This window comes from Opisthocomus hoazin, chromosome 17 (genome assembly GCF_030867145.1).
Source record: "Opisthocomus hoazin isolate bOpiHoa1 chromosome 17, bOpiHoa1.hap1, whole genome shotgun sequence".
Lineage (NCBI taxonomy): Eukaryota > Metazoa > Chordata > Aves > Opisthocomiformes > Opisthocomidae > Opisthocomus > Opisthocomus hoazin.
Window position 1 is genome coordinate 20,268,709 of NC_134430.1, and position 19,385 is coordinate 20,288,093.

Genomic DNA, 19,385 nt, shown 5'->3' on the forward strand with positions numbered 1-19,385 from the left:
GGTCCGTGCAGGTGGGGTCCGTCAGAACTCCTCCAAAAATTCGAACGTCTGCAGATAGCTCGCAGGCAGTAAAAGCTATGCTCGAAATCTGTTGCTCAGCCTCATCTGTCCATGGCACTGCTCGCACAGAGGCACAGAGACTGGGGCTGCTTGCTTGTCTTGACCCCTCAACTTCAAACGTAGTTTAGGTTGTTCATGCCAGGGGCCTCCGTCAGCCCTGCTCTGAAAATGCGAACGTCTGTAGATAGCTTGCAGCCAGAAAGAGCTAGACTGGAAAGCTGTTGCTCAGCCTCATCTGCCCATGGCACTGCTCGCACAGAGGCACAGAGACTGGGGCTGCTTGCTTGTCTTGCAAACTCCAACTTCAAACGTATATTTGGGGATCCGTGCAGTGCGTCTCCGTCAGCCCTGCTCTGAAAATGCAAACGTCTGCAGATAGCTCGCAGGCAGAAAGAGCTAGCCTGGAAAGCTGTTGCTCAGCCTCATCTGCCCATGGCACTGTTCGCACAGAGGCACAGAGACTGGGGCTGCTTTCTTGTCACAGAATCACAGAATCACAGAATAGTAGGGGTTGGAAGGGACCTCTGTGGGTCATCTAGTCCAACCCCCCCGCCGAAGCAGGGTGACCTACAGCAGGCTGCACAGGACCTTGTCCAGGCGGGTCTTGAATATCTCCAGAGAAGGAGACTCCACAACCTCCCTGGGCAGCCTGTTCCAGTGCTCCGTCACCCTCAGAGAGAAGAAGTTCCTCCTCATGTTCAGACGGAACTTCCTGTGCCTCAGTTTGTGCCCATTGCCCCTTGTCCTGTCACTGGGCACCACTGAAAAGAGCTTGGCCCCATCCTCCTGACACCCACCCTTCAGATATTTGTAGGCATTTATAAGGTCCCCTCGCAGCCTTCTCTTCTTCAGGCTGAACAAGCCCAGTTCCCTCAACCTCTCCTCGTAGTGGAGATGCTCCAGTCCCCTCACCATCCTTGTAGCCCTCCGCTGGACTCTCTTCAGTAGCTCTTCATCCTTCTTGAACTGGGGAGCCCAGAACTGGACACAGTACTCCAGATGAGGCCTCACCAGGGCAGTGTAGAGGGGAAGGAGAACCTCCCTTGTCCTGCTGGCCACACTCTTCTTGATGCACCCCAGGATCCCATTGGCTTTCTTGGCAGCCAGGGCACACTGCTGGCTCATGGTTAACCTGTCGTCCACCAGGACACCCAGGTCCCTCTCCGCAGAGCTGCTCTCCAACAGGTCCACCCCAAGCCTGTACTGGTGCATGAGGTTGTTCCTCCCCAGGTGCAGGACCCTGCACTTGCCCTTGTTGAACCTCATCAGGTTCCTCTCTGCCCAGCTTTCCAGCCTATCCAGGTCACGCTGAATGGCAGCACAGCCTTCTGGTGTATCTACCACACCTCCCAGTTTGGTGTCGTCAGCAAACTTGCTGAGGGTACATTCTAACTCTTCATCCAGGTCGTTGATGAAGAAGTTAAACAAGACTGGGCCCAGTACTGACCCCTGAGGGACACCACTTGTCACCAGCCTCCAACTAGACTCAGCGCCGCTGATGACAACCCTCTGAGTTCTGCCATTCAGACAGTTCTCTATCCACTTCACCGACCACTTCACTTGCCCCCTTAAACTTCAAACGTATCTTAGGTGGTCCGTGACTGGCTCATCCGTCAGGCATGCTCCGAAAATGCGAACGTCTGCAGATAGCTCGCAGCCTGAAAGAGCTAGCCTGGAAAGCTGTTGCTCAGCCTCATCTGCCCATGGCACTGCTCGCACAGAGGCACAGAGACTGGGGCTGCTTGCTTGTCTTGCCACCTCAAACTTCAAACGTATATTTGGGGGCCCAGGCTGGGCGCATCAGGCAGCACTGCTCGGAAAATGCTAACGTCTGCAGATAGATCGCAGGCAGAAAGAGCTAGCCTGGAAAGCTGTTGCTCAGCCTCATCTACCCAAGGCACTGCTCACACAGAGGCACAGAGACTGGGGCTGCTTACTTGTCTTGCCACACAAACTTCAAACGTTTCTTTGGGGGTCCGTGCAGGTGGGGTCCGTCAGAACTCCTCCAAAAATTCGAACGTCTGCAGATAGCTCGCAGGCAGAAAAAGCTATGCTCGAAATCTGTTGCTCAGCCTCATCTGTCCATGGCACTGCTCGCACAGAGGCACAGAGACTGGGGCTGCTTGCTTGTCTTGACCCCTCAACTTCAAACGTAGTTTAGGTTGTTCGTGCCAGGGGCCTCCGTCAGCCCTGCTCTGAAAATGCGAACGTCTGTAGATAGCTTGCAGCCAGAAAGAGCTAGACTGGAAAGCTGTTGCTCAGCCTCATCTGCCCATGGCACTGCTCGCACAGAGGCACAGAGACTGGGGCTGCTTGCTTGTCTTGCAAACTCCAACTTCAAACGTATATTTGGGGATCCGTGCAGTGCGTCTCCGTCAGCCCTGCTCTGAAAATGCAAACGTCTGCAGATAGCTCGCAGGCAGAAAGAGCTAGCCTGGAAAGCTGTTGCTCAGCCTCATCTGCCCATGGCACTGTTCGCACAGAGGCACAGAGACTGGGGCTGCTTTCTTGTCACAGAATCACAGAATCACAGAATAGTAGGGGTTGGAAGGGACCTCTGTGGGTCATCTAGTCCAACCCCCCCGCCGAAGCAGGGTGACCTACAGCAGGCTGCACAGGACCTTGTCCAGGCAGGTCTTGAATATCTCCAGAGAAGGAGACTCCACAACCTCCCTGGGCAGCCTGTTCCAGTGCTCCGTCACCCTCAGAGAGAAGAAGTTCCTCCTCATGTTCAGACGGAACTTCCTGTGCCTCAGTTTGTGCCCATTGCCCCTTGTCCTGTCACTGGGCACCACTGAAAAGAGCTTGGCCCCATCCTCCTGACACCCACCCTTCAGATATTTGTAGGCATTTATAAGGTCCCCTCGCAGCCTTCTCTTCTTCAGGCTGAACAAGCCCAGTTCCCTCAACCTCTCCTCGTAGTGGAGATGCTCCAGTCCCCTCACCATCCTTGTAGCCCTCCGCTGGACTCTCTTCAGTAGCTCTTCATCCTTCTTGAACTGGGGAGCCCAGAACTGGACACAGTACTCCAGATGAGGCCTCACCAGGGCAGTGTAGAGGGGAAGGAGAACCTCCCTTGTCCTGCTGGCCACACTCTTCTTGATGCACCCCAGGATCCCATTGGCTTTCTTGGCAGCCAGGGCACACTGCTGGCTCATGGTTAACCTGTCGTCCACCAGGACACCCAGGTCCCTCTCCGCAGAGCTGCTCTCCAACAGGTCCACCCCAAGCCTGTACTGGTGCATGAGGTTGTTCCTCCCCAGGTGCAGGACCCTGCACTTGCCCTTGTTGAACCTCATCAGGTTCCTCTCTGCCCAGCTTTCCAGCCTATCCAGGTCACGCTGAATGGCAGCACAGCCTTCTGGTGTATCTACCACACCTCCCAGTTTGGTGTCGTCAGCAAACTTGCTGAGGGTACATTCTAACTCTTCATCCAGGTCGTTGATGAAGAAGTTAAACAAGACTGGGCCCAGTACTGACCCCTGAGGGACACCACTTGTCACCAGCCTCCAACTAGACTCAGCGCCGCTGATGACAACCCTCTGAGTTCTGCCATTCAGACAGTTCTCTATCCACTTCACCGACCACTTCACTTGCCCCCTTAAACTTCAAACGTATCTTAGGTGGTCCGTGACTGGCTCATCCGTCAGGCATGCTCCGAAAATGCGAACGTCTGCAGATAGCTCGCAGCCTGAAAGAGCTAGCCTGGAAAGCTGTTGCTCAGCCTCATCTGCCCATGGCACTGCTCGCACAGAGGCACAGAGACTGGGGCTGCTTGCTTGTCTTGCCACCTCAAACTTCAAACGTATATTTGGGGGCCCAGGCTGGGCGCATCAGGCAGCACTGCTCGGAAAATGCTAACGTCTGCAGATAGATCGCAGGCAGAAAGAGCTAGCCTGGAAAGCTGTTGCTCAGCCTCATCTACCCAAGGCACTGCTCACACAGAGGCACAGAGACTGGGGCTGCTTACTTGTCTTGCCACACAAACTTCAAACGTTTCTTTGGGGGTCCGTGCAGGTGGGGTCCGTCAGAACTCCTCCAAAAATTCGAACGTCTGCAGATAGCTCGCAGGCAGAAAAAGCTATGCTCGAAATCTGTTGCTCAGCCTCATCTGTCCATGGCACTGCTCGCACAGAGGCACAGAGACTGGGGCTGCTTGCTTGTCTTGACCCCTCAACTTCAAACGTAGTTTAGGTTGTTCGTGCCAGGGGCCTCCGTCAGCCCTGCTCTGAAAATGCGAACGTCTGTAGATAGCTTGCAGCCAGAAAGAGCTAGACTGGAAAGCTGTTGCTCAGCCTCATCTGCCCATGGCACTGCTCGCACAGAGGCACAGAGACTGGGGCTGCTTGCTTGTCTTGCAAACTCCAACTTCAAACGTATATTTGGGGATCCGTGCAGTGCGTCTCCGTCAGCCCTGCTCTGAAAATGCAAACGTCTGCAGATAGCTCGCAGGCAGAAAGAGCTAGCCTGGAAAGCTGTTGCTCAGCCTCATCTGCCCATGGCACTGTTCGCACAGAGGCACAGAGACTGGGGCTGCTTTCTTGTCACAGAATCACAGAATCACAGAATAGTAGGGGTTGGAAGGGACCTCTGTGGGTCATCTAGTCCAACCCCCCCGCCGAAGCAGGGTGACCTACAGCAGGCTGCACAGGACCTTGTCCAGGCAGGTCTTGAATATCTCCAGAGAAGGAGACTCCACAACCTCCCTGGGCAGCCTGTTCCAGTGCTCCGTCACCCTCAGAGAGAAGAAGTTCCTCCTCATGTTCAGACGGAACTTCCTGTGCCTCAGTTTGTGCCCATTGCCCCTTGTCCTGTCACTGGGCACCACTGAAAAGAGCTTGGCCCCATCCTCCTGACACCCACCCTTCAGATATTTGTAGGCATTTATAAGGTCCCCTCGCAGCCTTCTCTTCTTCAGGCTGAACAAGCCCAGTTCCCTCAACCTCTCCTCGTAGTGGAGATGCTCCAGTCCCCTCACCATCCTTGTAGCCCTCCGCTGGACTCTCTTCAGTAGCTCTTCATCCTTCTTGAACTGGGGAGCCCAGAACTGGACACAGTACTCCAGATGAGGCCTCACCAGGGCAGTGTAGAGGGGAAGGAGAACCTCCCTTGTCCTGCTGGCCACACTCTTCTTGATGCACCCCAGGATCCCATTGGCTTTCTTGGCAGCCAGGGCACATTGCTGGCTCATGGTTAACCTGTCGTCCACCAGGACACCCAGGTCCCTCTCCGCAGAGCTGCTCTCCAACAGGTCCACCCCAAGCCTGTACTGGTGCATGAGGTTGTTCCTCCCCAGGTGCAGGACCCTGCACTTGCCCTTGTTGAACCTCATCAGGTTCCTCTCTGCCCAGCTTTCCAGCCTATCCAGGTCACGCTGAATGGCAGCACAGCCTTCTGGTGTATCTACCACACCTCCCAGTTTGGTGTCGTCAGCAAACTTGCTGAGGGTACATTCTAACTCTTCATCCAGGTCGTTGATGAAGAAGTTAAACAAGACTGGGCCCAGTACTGACCCCTGAGGGACACCACTTGTCACCAGCCTCCAACTAGACTCAGCGCCGCTGATGACAACCCTCTGAGTTCTGCCATTCAGACAGTTCTCTATCCACTTCACCGACCACTTCACTTGCCCCCTTAAACTTCAAACGTATCTTAGGTGGTCCGTGACTGGCTCATCCGTCAGGTATGCTCCGAAAATGCGAACGTCTGCAGATAGCTCGCAGCCTGAAAGAGCTAGCCTGGAAAGCTGTTGCTCAGCCTCATCTGCCCATGGCACTGCTCGCACAGAGGCACAGAGACTGGGACTGCTTGCTTGTCTTGCCACCTCAAACTTCAAACGTATATTTGGGGGCCCAGGCTGGGCGCATCAGGCAGCACTGCTCGGAAAATGCTAACGTCTGCAGATAGATCGCAGGCAGAAAGAGCTAGCCTGGAAAGCTGTTGCTCAGCCTCATCTACCCAAGGCACTGCTCACACAGAGGCACAGAGACTGGGGCTGCTTACTTGTCTTGCCACACAAACTTCAAACGTTTCTTTGGGGGTCCGTGCAGGTGGGGTCCGTCAGAACTCCTCCAAAAATTCGAACGTCTGCAGATAGCTCGCAGGCAGAAAAAGCTATGCTCGAAATCTGTTGCTCAGCCTCATCTGTCCATGGCACTGCTCGCACAGAGGCACAGAGACTGGGGCTGCTTGCTTGTCTTGACCCCTCAACTTCAAACGTAGTTTAGGTTGTTCGTGCCAGGGGCCTCCGTCAGCCCTGCTCTGAAAATGCGAACGTCTGTAGATAGCTTGCAGCCAGAAAGAGCTAGACTGGAAAGCTGTTGCTCAGCCTCATCTGCCCATGGCACTGCTCGCACAGAGGCACAGAGACTGGGGCTGCTTGCTTGTCTTGCAAACTCCAACTTCAAACGTATATTTGGGGATCCGTGCAGTGCGTCTCCGTCAGCCCTGCTCTGAAAATGCAAACGTCTGCAGATAGCTCGCAGGCAGAAAGAGCTAGCCTGGAAAGCTGTTGCTCAGCCTCATCTGCCCATGGCACTGTTCGCACAGAGGCACAGAGACTGGGGCTGCTTTCTTGTCACAGAATCACAGAATCACAGAATAGTAGGGGTTGGAAGGGACCTCTGTGGGTCATCTAGTCCAACCCCCCCGCCGAAGCAGGGTGACCTACAGCAGGCTGCACAGGACCTTGTCCAGGCAGGTCTTGAATATCTCCAGAGAAGGAGACTCCACAACCTCCCTGGGCAGCCTGTTCCAGTGCTCCGTCACCCTCAGAGAGAAGAAGTTCCTCCTCATGTTCAGACGGAACTTCCTGTGCCTCAGTTTGTGCCCATTGCCCCTTGTCCTGTCACTGGGCACCACTGAAAAGAGCTTGGCCCCATCCTCCTGACACCCACCCTTCAGATATTTGTAGGCATTTATAAGGTCCCCTCGCAGCCTTCTCTTCTTCAGGCTGAACAAGCCCAGTTCCCTCAACCTCTCCTCGTAGTGGAGATGCTCCAGTCCCCTCACCATCCTTGTAGCCCTCCGCTGGACTCTCTTCAGTAGCTCTTCATCCTTCTTGAACTGGGGAGCCCAGAACTGGACACAGTACTCCAGATGAGGCCTCACCAGGGCAGTGTAGAGGGGAAGGAGAACCTCCCTTGTCCTGCTGGCCACACTCTTCTTGATGCACCCCAGGATCCCATTGGCTTTCTTGGCAGCCAGGGCACACTGCTGGCTCATGGTTAACCTGTCGTCCACCAGGACACCCAGGTCCCTCTCCGCAGAGCTGCTCTCCAACAGGTCCACCCCAAGCCTGTACTGGTGCATGAGGTTGTTCCTCCCCAGGTGCAGGACCCTGCACTTGCCCTTGTTGAACCTCATCAGGTTCCTCTCTGCCCAGCTTTCCAGCCTATCCAGGTCACGCTGAATGGCAGCACAGCCTTCTGGTGTATCTACCACACCTCCCAGTTTGGTGTCGTCAGCAAACTTGCTGAGGGTACATTCTAACTCTTCATCCAGGTCGTTGATGAAGAAGTTAAACAAGACTGGGCCCAGTACTGACCCCTGAGGGACACCACTTGTCACCAGCCTCCAACTAGACTCAGCGCCGCTGATGACAACCCTCTGAGTTCTGCCATTCAGACAGTTCTCTATCCACTTCACCGACCACTTCACTTGCCCCCTTAAACTTCAAACGTATCTTAGGTGGTCCGTGACTGGCTCATCCGTCAGGCATGCTCCGAAAATGCGAACGTCTGCAGATAGCTCGCAGCCTGAAAGAGCTAGCCTGGAAAGCTGTTGCTCAGCCTCATCTGCCCATGGCACTGCTCGCACAGAGGCACAGAGACTGGGGCTGCTTGCTTGTCTTGCCACCTCAAACTTCAAACGTATATTTGGGGGCCCAGGCTGGGCGCATCAGGCAGCACTGCTCGGAAAATGCTAACGTCTGCAGATAGATCGCAGGCAGAAAGAGCTAGCCTGGAAAGCTGTTGCTCAGCCTCATCTACCCAAGGCACTGCTCACACAGAGGCACAGAGACTGGGGCTGCTTACTTGTCTTGCCACACAAACTTCAAACGTTTCTTTGGGGGTCCGTGCAGGTGGGGTCCGTCAGAACTCCTCCAAAAATTCGAACGTCTGCAGATAGCTCGCAGGCAGAAAAAGCTATGCTCGAAATCTGTTGCTCAGCCTCATCTGTCCATGGCACTGCTCGCACAGAGGCACAGAGACTGGGGCTGCTTGCTTGTCTTGACCCCTCAACTTCAAACGTAGTTTAGGTTGTTCGTGCCAGGGGCCTCCGTCAGCCCTGCTCTGAAAATGCGAACGTCTGTAGATAGCTTGCAGCCAGAAAGAGCTAGACTGGAAAGCTGTTGCTCAGCCTCATCTGCCCATGGCACTGCTCGCACAGAGGCACAGAGACTGGGGCTGCTTGCTTGTCTTGCAAACTCCAACTTCAAACGTATATTTGGGGATCCGTGCAGTGCGTCTCCGTCAGCCCTGCTCTGAAAATGCAAACGTCTGCAGATAGCTCGCAGGCAGAAAGAGCTAGCCTGGAAAGCTGTTGCTCAGCCTCATCTGCCCATGGCACTGTTCGCACAGAGGCACAGAGACTGGGGCTGCTTTCTTGTCACAGAATCACAGAATCACAGAATAGTAGGGGTTGGAAGGGACCTCTGTGGGTCATCTAGTCCAACCCCCCCGCCGAAGCAGGGTGACCTACAGCAGGCTGCACAGGACCTTGTCCAGGCAGGTCTTGAATATCTCCAGAGAAGGAGACTCCACAACCTCCCTGGGCAGCCTGTTCCAGTGCTCCGTCACCCTCAGAGAGAAGAAGTTCCTCCTCATGTTCAGACGGAACTTCCTGTGCCTCAGTTTGTGCCCATTGCCCCTTGTCCTGTCACTGGGCACCACTGAAAAGAGCTTGGCCCCATCCTCCTGACACCCACCCTTCAGATATTTGTAGGCATTTATAAGGTCCCCTCGCAGCCTTCTCTTCTTCAGGCTGAACAAGCCCAGTTCCCTCAACCTCTCCTCGTAGTGGAGATGCTCCAGTCCCCTCACCATCCTTGTAGCCCTCCGCTGGACTCTCTTCAGTAGCTCTTCATCCTTCTTGAACTGGGGAGCCCAGAACTGGACACAGTACTCCAGATGAGGCCTCACCAGGGCAGTGTAGAGGGGAAGGAGAACCTCCCTTGTCCTGCTGGCCACACTCTTCTTGATGCACCCCAGGATCCCATTGGCTTTCTTGGCAGCCAGGGCACATTGCTGGCTCATGGTTAACCTGTCGTCCACCAGGACACCCAGGTCCCTCTCCGCAGAGCTGCTCTCCAACAGGTCCACCCCAAGCCTGTACTGGTGCATGAGGTTGTTCCTCCCCAGGTGCAGGACCCTGCACTTGCCCTTGTTGAACCTCATCAGGTTCCTCTCTGCCCAGCTTTCCAGCCTATCCAGGTCACGCTGAATGGCAGCACAGCCTTCTGGTGTATCTACCACACCTCCCAGTTTGGTGTCGTCAGCAAACTTGCTGAGGGTACATTCTAACTCTTCATCCAGGTCGTTGATGAAGAAGTTAAACAAGACTGGGCCCAGTACTGACCCCTGAGGGACACCACTTGTCACCAGCCTCCAACTAGACTCAGCGCCGCTGATGACAACCCTCTGAGTTCTGCCATTCAGACAGTTCTCTATCCACTTCACCGACCACTTCACTTGCCCCCTTAAACTTCAAACGTATCTTAGGTGGTCCGTGACTGGCTCATCCGTCAGGCATGCTCCGAAAATGCGAACGTCTGCAGATAGCTCGCAGCCTAAAAGAGCTAGCCTGGAAAGCTGTTGCTCAGCCTCATCTGCCCATGGCACTGCTCGCACAGAGGCACAGAGACTGGGGCTGCTTCCTTGTCTTGCCACCTCAAACGTCAAATGTAAATTAGGTGTTTCGTGCCGGGGTCCTCCGACAGCTCTGCTGTGAAAATGCAAACGTCTGCAGATAGCTCTCAGCCAGAAAGAGCTAGCCTGGAAAGCTTTTGCTCAGCCTCATCTGCCCACGGCACTGCTCGCACAGAGGCACAGAGACTGGGGCTGCTTGCTAGTCTTGCCACCTCAACTTCAAACATAGCTTTGGGGGTCCGTGATGGGAGCCTCCGGCAGGCCCTGTTCCGAAAATGCAAACGTCTGCAAATAGCTCGCAGCCAGAAAGAGCTAGCCTGGAAAGCTGTCGCTCAGCCTCATCTGCACATGGCACTGCTCACACAGAGGCACAGAGACTGTGGCTGCTTGCTTGTCTTGCCCCCTCAAACGTAACTTAGGTGGACTGTGACTGGCGCTTGCGGCAGCCCTGCTCTGAAAATGCGAACGTCTGCAGATAGCTCGCAGCCTGAAAGAGCTAGCCTGGAAAGCTGTTGCTCAGTCTCATCTGCCCATGGAACTGCTCGCACAGAGGCACAGAGACTGGGGCTGCTTGCTTGTCTTGCCCCCTCAAACTTCAAACGTAGCTTAGGTGGTCCGTGCAGGGGCCTCGGGTAGGCCTCCTCTGAAAATGCCAACGTCTGCAGATAGCTCGCAGCCAGAAAGAGCTAGCCTGGAAAGCTGTTGCTCAGCCTCATCTGCCCATGGCACTGCTCGCACAGAGGCACAGAGACTGGTGCTGCTTGCTTGTCTTGCTACATCAACTTCAAACAAACCTTTGGGGGTACGTGATGGGCGCCTCCGGCCGGCGTGCTCCGAAAATGCGAATGTCTGCAGATAGCTCCCAGCCTGAAAGAGCTATCCTGGAAAGCTGTTTCTCAGTCTCATCTGCCCATGGCACTGCTCGCACAGAGGCACAGAGACTGGGGCTGCTTGCTTGTCTTGCCAACTCAAACTTCAAACGTATATTTGGGGGCCCAGGCTGGGCGCATCAGGCAGCACTGCTCCGAAAATGCTAACGTCTGCAGATAGCTCGCAGGCAGAAAGAGCTAGCCTGGAAAGCTGTTGCTCAGCCTCATCTACCCAAGGCACTGCTCACACAGAGGCACAGAGACTGGGGCTGCTTACTTGTCTTGCCACACAAACTTCAAACGTTTTTTTGGGGGTCCGTGCAGGTGGGGTCCGTCAGAACTCCTCCAAAAATTCGAACGTCTGCAGATAGCTCGCAGGCAGAATAAGCTATGCTCGAAATCTGTTGCTCAGCCTCATCTGCCCATGGCACTGCTCGCACAGAGGCACAGAGACTGGGGCTGCTTCCTTGTCTTGCCACCTCAAACTTCAAACTTATCATAGGTGGTCAGTGCAGTGGTCCTCTGGCAGGCGTGCTCTGAAAATGCGAACGTCTGCAGATAGCTCGCAGGCAGAAAGAGCTAGCCTGGAAAGCTGTTGCTCAGCGTCATCTGCCCATGGCACTGTTCGCACAGAGGCACAGAGACTGGGGCTGCTTTCTTGTCACAGAATCACAGAATCACAGAATAGTAGGGGTTGGAAGAGACCTCTGTGGGTCATCTAGTCCAACCCCCCCGCCGAAGCAGGGTGACCTACAGCAGGCTGCACAGGACCTTGTCCAGGCGGGTCTTGAATATCTCCAGAGAAGGAGACTCCACAACCTCCCTGGGCAGCCTGTTCCAGTGCTCCGTCACCCTCAGAGAGAAGAAGTTCCTCCTCATGTTCAATCGGAACTTCCTGTGCCTCAGTTTGTGCCCATTGCCCCTTGTCCTGTCACTGGGCACCACTGAAAAGAGCTTGGCCCCATCCTCCTGACACCCACCCTTCAGATATTTGTAGGCATTTATAAGGTCCCCTCGCAGCCTTCTCTTCTTCAGGCTGAACAAGCCCAGTTCCCTCAACCTCTCCTCGTAGTGGAGATGCTCCAGTCCCCTCACCATCCTTGTAGCCCTCCGCTGGACTCTCTTCAGTAGCTCTTCATCCTTCTTGAACTGGGGAGCCCAGAACTGGACACAGTACTCCAGATGAGGCCTCACCAGGGCAGTGTAGAGGGGAAGGAGAACCTCCCTTGTCCTGCTGGCCACACTCTTCTTGATGCACCCCAGGATCCCATTGGCTTTCTTGGCAGCCAGGGCACACTGCTGGCTCATGGTTAACCTGTCGTCCACCAGGACACCCAGGTCCCTCTCCGCAGAGCTGCTCTCCAACAGGTCCACCCCAAGCCTGTACTGGTGCATGAGGTTGTTCCTCCCCAGGTGCAGGACCCTGCACTTGCCCTTGTTGAACCTCATCAGGTTCCTCTCTGCCCAGCTTTCCAGCCTATCCAGGTCACGCTGAATGGCAGCACAGCCTTCTGGTGTATCTACCACACCTCCCAGTTTGGTGTCGTCAGCAAACTTGCTGAGGGTACATTCTAACTCTTCATCCAGGTCGTTGATGAAGAAGTTAAACAAGACTGGGCCCAGTACTGACCCCTGAGGGACACCACTTGTCACCAGCCTCCAACTAGACTCAGCGCCGCTGATGACAACCCTCTGAGTTCTGCCATTCAGACAGTTCTCTATCCACTTCACCGACCACTTCACTTGCCCCCTTAAACTTCAAACGTATCTTAGGTGGTCCGTGACTGGCTCATCCGTCAGGCATGCTCCGAAAATGCGAACGTCTGCAGATAGCTCGCAGCCTAAAAGAGCTAGCCTGGAAAGCTGTTGCTCAGCCTCATCTGCCCATGGCACTGCTCGCACAGAGGCACAGAGACTGGGGCTGCTTCCTTGTCTTGCCACCTCAAACGTCAAATGTAAATTAGGTGTTTCGTGCCGGGGTCCTCCGACAGCTCTGCTGTGAAAATGCAAACGTCTGCAGATAGCTCTCAGCCAGAAAGAGCTAGCCTGGAAAGCTTTTGCTCAGCCTCATCTGCCCACGGCACTGCTCGCACAGAGGCACAGAGACTGGGGCTGCTTGCTAGTCTTGCCACCTCAACTTCAAACATAGCTTTGGGGGTCCGTGATGGGAGCCTCCGGCAGGCCCTGTTCCGAAAATGCAAACGTCTGCAAATAGCTCGCAGCCAGAAAGAGCTAGCCTGGAAAGCTGTCGCTCAGCCTCATCTGCACATGGCACTGCTCACACAGAGGCACAGAGACTGTGGCTGCTTGCTTGTCTTGCCCCCTCAAACGTAACTTAGGTGGACTGTGACTGGCGCTTGCGGCAGCCCTGCTCTGAAAATGCGAACGTCTGCAGATAGCTCGCAGCCTGAAAGAGCTAGCCTGGAAAGCTGTTGCTCAGTCTCATCTGCCCATGGAACTGCTCGCACAGAGGCACAGAGACTGGGGCTGCTTGCTTGTCTTGCCACCTCAAACTTCAATCGTATCTTTGGGGATCGATGCAGGGCCCCTGCAGCAGCCCTGCTCTGAAAGTGTTAATGTCTGCAGGTAGCTCGCAGCCAGAAAAAGCTAGCCTGGAAAGCTGTTGCTCAGCCTCATCTGCCCATGGCACTACTCGCACAGAGGCACAGAGACTGGGGCTGCTTGCTTGTCTTGCCCCCTCAAACTTCAAACGTAGCTTAGGTGGTCCGTGCAGGGGCCTCGGGTAGGCCTCCTCTGAAAATGCCAACGTCTGCAGATAGCTCGCAGCCAGAAAGAGCTAGCCTGGAAAGCTGTTGCTCAGCCTCATCTGCCCATGGCACTGCTCGCACAGAGGCACAGAGACTGGTGCTGCTTGCTTGTCTTGCTACATCAACTTCAAACAAACCTTTGGGGGTACGTGATGGGCGCCTCCGGCCGGCGTGCTCCGAAAATGCGAATGTCTGCAGATAGCTCCCAGCCAGAAAGAGCTATCCTGGAAAGCTGTTTCTCAGTCTCATCTGCCCATGGCACTGCTCGCACAGAGGCACAGAGACTGGGGCTGCTTGCTTGTCTTGCCAACTCAAACTTCAAACGTATATTTGGGGGCCCAGGCTGGGCGCATCAGGCAGCACTGCTCCGAAAATGCTAACGTCTGCAGATAGCTCGCAGGCAGAAAGAGCTAGCCTGGAAAGCTGTTGCTCAGCCTCATCTACCCAAGGCACTGCTCACACAGAGGCACAGAGACTGGGGCTGCTTACTTGTCTTGCCACACAAACTTCAAACGTTTTTTTGGGGGTCCGTGCAGGTGGGGTCCGTCAGAACTCCTCCAAAAATTCGAACGTCTGCAGATAGCTCGCAGGCAGAATAAGCTATGCTCGAAATCTGTTGCTCAGCCTCATCTGCCCATGGCACTGCTCGCACAGAGGCACAGAGACTGGGGCTGCTTCCTTGTCTTGCCACCTCAAACTTCAAACTTATCATAGGTGGTCAGTGCAGTGGTCCTCTGGCAGGCGTGCTCTGAAAATGCGAACGTCTGCAGATAGCTCGCAGGCAGAAAGAGCTAGCCTGGAAAGCTGTTGCTCAGCGTCATCTGCCCATGGCACTGTTCGCACAGAGGCACAGAGACTGGGGCTGCTTTCTTGTCACAGAATCACAGAATCACAGAATAGTAGGGGTTGGAAGGGACCTCTGTGGGTCATCTAGTCCAACCCCCCCGCCGAAGCAGGGTGACCTACAGCAGGCTGCACAGGACCTTGTCCAGGCGGGTCTTGAATATCTCCAGAGAAGGAGACTCCACAACCTCCCTGGGCAGCCTGTTCCAGTGCTCCGTCACCCTCAGAGAGAAGAAGTTCCTCCTCATGTTCAATCGGAACTTCCTGTGCCTCAGTTTGTGCCCATTGCCCCTTGTCCTGTCACTGGGCACCACTGAAAAGAGCTTGGCCCCATCCTCCTGACACCCACCCTTCAGATATTTGTAGGCATTTATAAGGTCCCCTCGCAGCCTTCTCTTCTTCAGGCTGAACAAGCCCAGTTCCCTCAACCTCTCCTCGTAGTGGAGATGCTCCAGTCCCCTCACCATCCTTGTAGCCCTCCGCTGGACTCTCTTCAGTAGCTCTTCATCCTTCTTGAACTGGGGAGCCCAGAACTGGACACAGTACTCCAGATGAGGCCTCACCAGGGCAGTGTAGAGGGGAAGGAGAACCTCCCTTGTCCTGCTGGCCACACTCTTCTTGATGCACCCCAGGATCCCATTGGCTTTCTTGGCAGCCAGGGCACACTGCTGGCTCATGGTTAACCTGTCGTCCACCAGGACACCCAGGTCCCTCTCCGCAGAGCTGCTCTCCAGCAGGTCCACCCCAAGCCTGTACTGGTGCATGAGGTTGTTCCTCCCCAGGTGCAGGACCCTGCACTTGCCCTTGTTGAACCTCATCAGGTTCCTCTCTGCCCAGCTTTCCAGCCTATCCAGGTCACGCTGAATGGCAGCACAGCCTTCTGGTGTATCTACCACACCTCCCAGTTTGGTGTCGTCAGCAAACTTGCTGAGGGTACATTCTAACTCTTCATCCAGGTCGTTGATGAAGAAGTTAAACAAGACTGGGCCCAGTACTGACCCCTGAGGGACACCACTTGTCACCAGCCTCCAACTAGACTCAGCGCCGCTGATGACAACCCTCTGAGTTCTGCCATTCAGACAGTTCTCTATCCACTTCACCGACCACTTCACTTGCCCCCTTAAACTTCAAACGTATCTTAGGTGGTCCGTGACTGGCTCATCCGTCAGGCATGCTCCGAAAATGCGAACGTCTGCAGATAGCTCGCAGCCTAAAAGAGCTAGCCTGGAAAGCTGTTGCTCAGCCTCATCTGCCCATGGCACTGCTCGCACAGAGGCACAGAGACTGGGGCTGCTTCCTTGTCTTGCCACCTCAAACGTCAAATGTAAATTAGGTGTTTCGTGCCGGGGTCCTCCGACAGCTCTGCTGTGAAAATGCAAACGTCTGCAGATAGCTCTCAGCCAGAAAGAGCTAGCCTGGAAAGCTTTTGCTCAGCCTCATCTGCCCACGGCACTGCTCGCACAGAGGCACAGAGACTGGGGCTGCTTGCTAGTCTTGCCACCTCAACTTCAAACATAGCTTTGGGGGTCCGTGATGGGAGCCTCCGGCAGGCCCTGTTCCGAAAATGCAAACGTCTGCAAATAGCTCGCAGCCAGAAAGAGCTAGCCTGGAAAGCTGTCGCTCAGCCTCATCTGCACATGGCACTGCTCACACAGAGGCACAGAGACTGTGGCTGCTTGCTTGTCTTGCCCCCTCAAACGTAACTTAGGTGGACTGTGACTGGCGCTTGCGGCAGCCCTGCTCTGAAAATGCGAACGTCTGCAGATAGCTCGCAGCCTGAAAGAGCTAGCCTGGAAAGCTGTTGCTCAGTCTCATCTGCCCATGGAACTGCTCGCACAGAGGCACAGAGACTGGGGCTGCTTGCTTGTCTTGCCACCTCAAACTTCAATCGTATCTTTGGGGATCGATGCAGGGCCCCTGCAGCAGCCCTACTCTGAAAGTGTTAATGTCTGCAGGTAGCTCGCAGCCAGAAAAAGCTAGCCTGGAAAGCTGTTGCTCAGCCTCATCTGCCCATGGCACTACTCGCACAGAGGCACAGAGACTGGGGCTGCTTGCTTGTCTTGCCCCCTCAAACTTCAAACGTAGCTTAGGTGGTCCGTGCAGGGGCCTCGGGTAGGCCTCCTCTGAAAATGCCAACGTCTGCAGATAGCTCGCAGCCAGAAAGAGCTAGCCTGGAAAGCTGTTGCTCAGCCTCATCTGCCCATGGCACTGCTCGCACAGAGGCACAGAGACTGGTGCTGCTTGCTTGTCTTGCTACATCAACTTCAAACAAACCTTTGGGGGTACGTGATGGGCGCCTCCGGCCGGCGTGCTCCGAAAATGCGAATGTCTGCAGATAGCTCCCAGCCTGAAAGAGCTATCCTGGAAAGCTGTTTCTCAGTCTCATCTGCCCATGGCACTGCTCGCACAGAGGCACAGAGACTGGGGCTGCTTGCTTGTCTTGCCAACTCAAACTTCAAACGTATATTTGGGGGCCCAGGCTGGGCGCATCAGGCAGCACTGCTCCGAAAATGCTAACGTCTGCAGATAGCTCGCAGGCAGAAAGAGCTAGCCTGGAAAGCTGTTGCTCAGCCTCATCTACCCAAGGCACTGCTCACACAGAGGCACAGAGACTGGGGCTGCTTACTTGTCTTGCCACACAAACTTCAAACGTTTTTTTGGGGGTCCGTGCAGGTGGGGTCCGTCAGAACTCCTCCAAAAATTCGAACGTCTGCAGATAGCTCGCAGGCAGAATAAGCTATGCTCGAAATCTGTTGCTCAGCCTCATCTGCCCATGGCACTGCTCGCACAGAGGCACAGAGACTGGGGCTGCTTCCTTGTCTTGCCACCTCAAACTTCAAACTTATCATAGGTGGTCAGTGCAGTGGTCCTCTGGCAGGCGTGCTCTGAAAATGCGAACGTCTGCAGATAGCTCGCAGGCAGAAAGAGCTAGCCTGGAAAGCTGTTGCTCAGCGTCATCTGCCCATGGCACTGTTCGCACAGAGGCACAGAGACTGGGGCTGCTTTCTTGTCACAGAATCACAGAATCACAGAATAGTAGGGGTTGGAAGGGACCTCTGTGGGTCATCTAGTCCAACCCCCCCGCCGAAGCAGGGTGACCTACAGCAGGCTGCACAGGACCTTGTCCAGGCGGGTCTTGAATATCTCCAGAGAAGGAGACTCCACAACCTCCCTGGGCAGCCTGTTCCAGTGCTCCGTCACCCTCAGAGAGAAGAAGTTCCTCCTCATGTTCAATCGGAACTTCCTGTGCCTCAGTTTGTGCCCATTGCCCCTTGTCCTGTCACTGGGCACCACTGAAAAGAGCTTGGCCCCATCCTCCTGACACCCACCCTTCAGATATTTGTAGGCATTTATAAGGTCCCCTCGCAGCCTTCTCTTCTTCAGGCTGAACAAGCCCAGTTCCCTCAACCTCTCCTCGTAGTGGAGATGCTCCAGTCCCCTCACCATCCTTGTAGCCCTCCGCTGGACTCTCTTCAGTAGCTCTTCATCCTTCTTGAACTGGGGAGCCCAGAACTGGACACAGTACTCCAGATGAGGCCTCACCAGGGCAGTGTAGAGGGGAAGGAGAACCTCCCTTGTCCTGCTGGCCACACTCTTCTTGATGCACCCCAGGATCCCATTGGCTTTCTTGGCAGCCAGGGCACACTGCTGGCTCATGGTTAACCTGTCGTCCACCAGGACACCCAGGTCCCTCTCCGCAGAGCTGCTCTCCAGCAGGTCCACCCCAAGCCTGTACTGGTGCATGAGGTTGTTCCTCCCCAGGTGCAGGACCCTGCACTTGCCCTTGTTGAACCTCATCAGGTTCCTCTCTGCCCAGCTTTCCAGCCTATCCAGGTCACGCTGAATGGCAGCACAGCCTTCTGGTGTATCTACCACACCTCCCAGTTTGGTGTCGTCAGCAAACTTGCTGAGGGTACATTCTAACTCTTCATCCAGGTCGTTGATGAAGAAGTTAAACAAGACTGGGCCCAGTACTGACCCCTGAGGGACACCACTTGTCACCAGCCTCCAACTAGACTCAGCGCCGCTGATGACAACCCTCTGAGTTCTGCCATTCAGACAGTTCTCTATCCACTTCACCGACCACTTCACTTGCCCCCTTAAACTTCAAACGTATCTTAGGTGGTCCGTGACTGGCTCATCCGTCAGGCATGCTCCGAAAATGCGAACGTCTGCAGATAGCTCGCAGCCTAAAAGAGCTAGCCTGGAAAGCTGTTGCTCAGCCTCATCTGCCCATGGCACTGCTCGCACAGAGGCACAGAGACTGGGGCTGCTTCCTTGTCTTGCCACCTCAAACGTCAAATGTAAATTAGGTGTTTCGTGCCGGGGTCCTCCGACAGCTCTGCTGTGAAAATGCAAACGTCTGCAGATAGCTCTCAGCCAGAAAGAGCTAGCCTGGAAAGCTTTTGCTCAGCCTCATCTGCCCACGGCACTGCTCGCACAGAGGCACAGAGACTGGGGCTGCTTGCTAGTCTTGCCACCTCAACTTCAAACATAGCTTTGGGGGTCCGTGATGGGAGCCTCCGGCAGGCCCTGTTCCGAAAATGCAAACGTCTGCAAATAGCTCGCAGCCAGAAAGAGCTAGCCTGGAAAGCTGTCGCTCAGCCTCATCTGCACATGGCACTGCTCACACAGAGGCACAGAGACTGTGGCTGCTTGCTTGTCTTGCCCCCTCAAACGTAACTTAGGTGGACTGTGACTGGCGCTTGCGGCAGCCCTGCTCTGAAAATGCGAACGTCTGCAGATAGCTCGCAGCCTGAAAGAGCTAGCCTGGAAAGCTGTTGCTCAGTCTCATCTGCCCATGGAACTGCTCGCACAGAGGCACAGAGACTGGGGCTGCTTGCTTGTCTTGCCACCTCAAACTTCAATCGTATCTTTGGGGATCGATGCAGGGCCCCTGCAGCAGCCCTGCTCTGAAAGTGTTAATGTCTGCAGGTAGCTCGCAGCCAGAAAAAGCTAGCCTGGAAAGCTGTTGC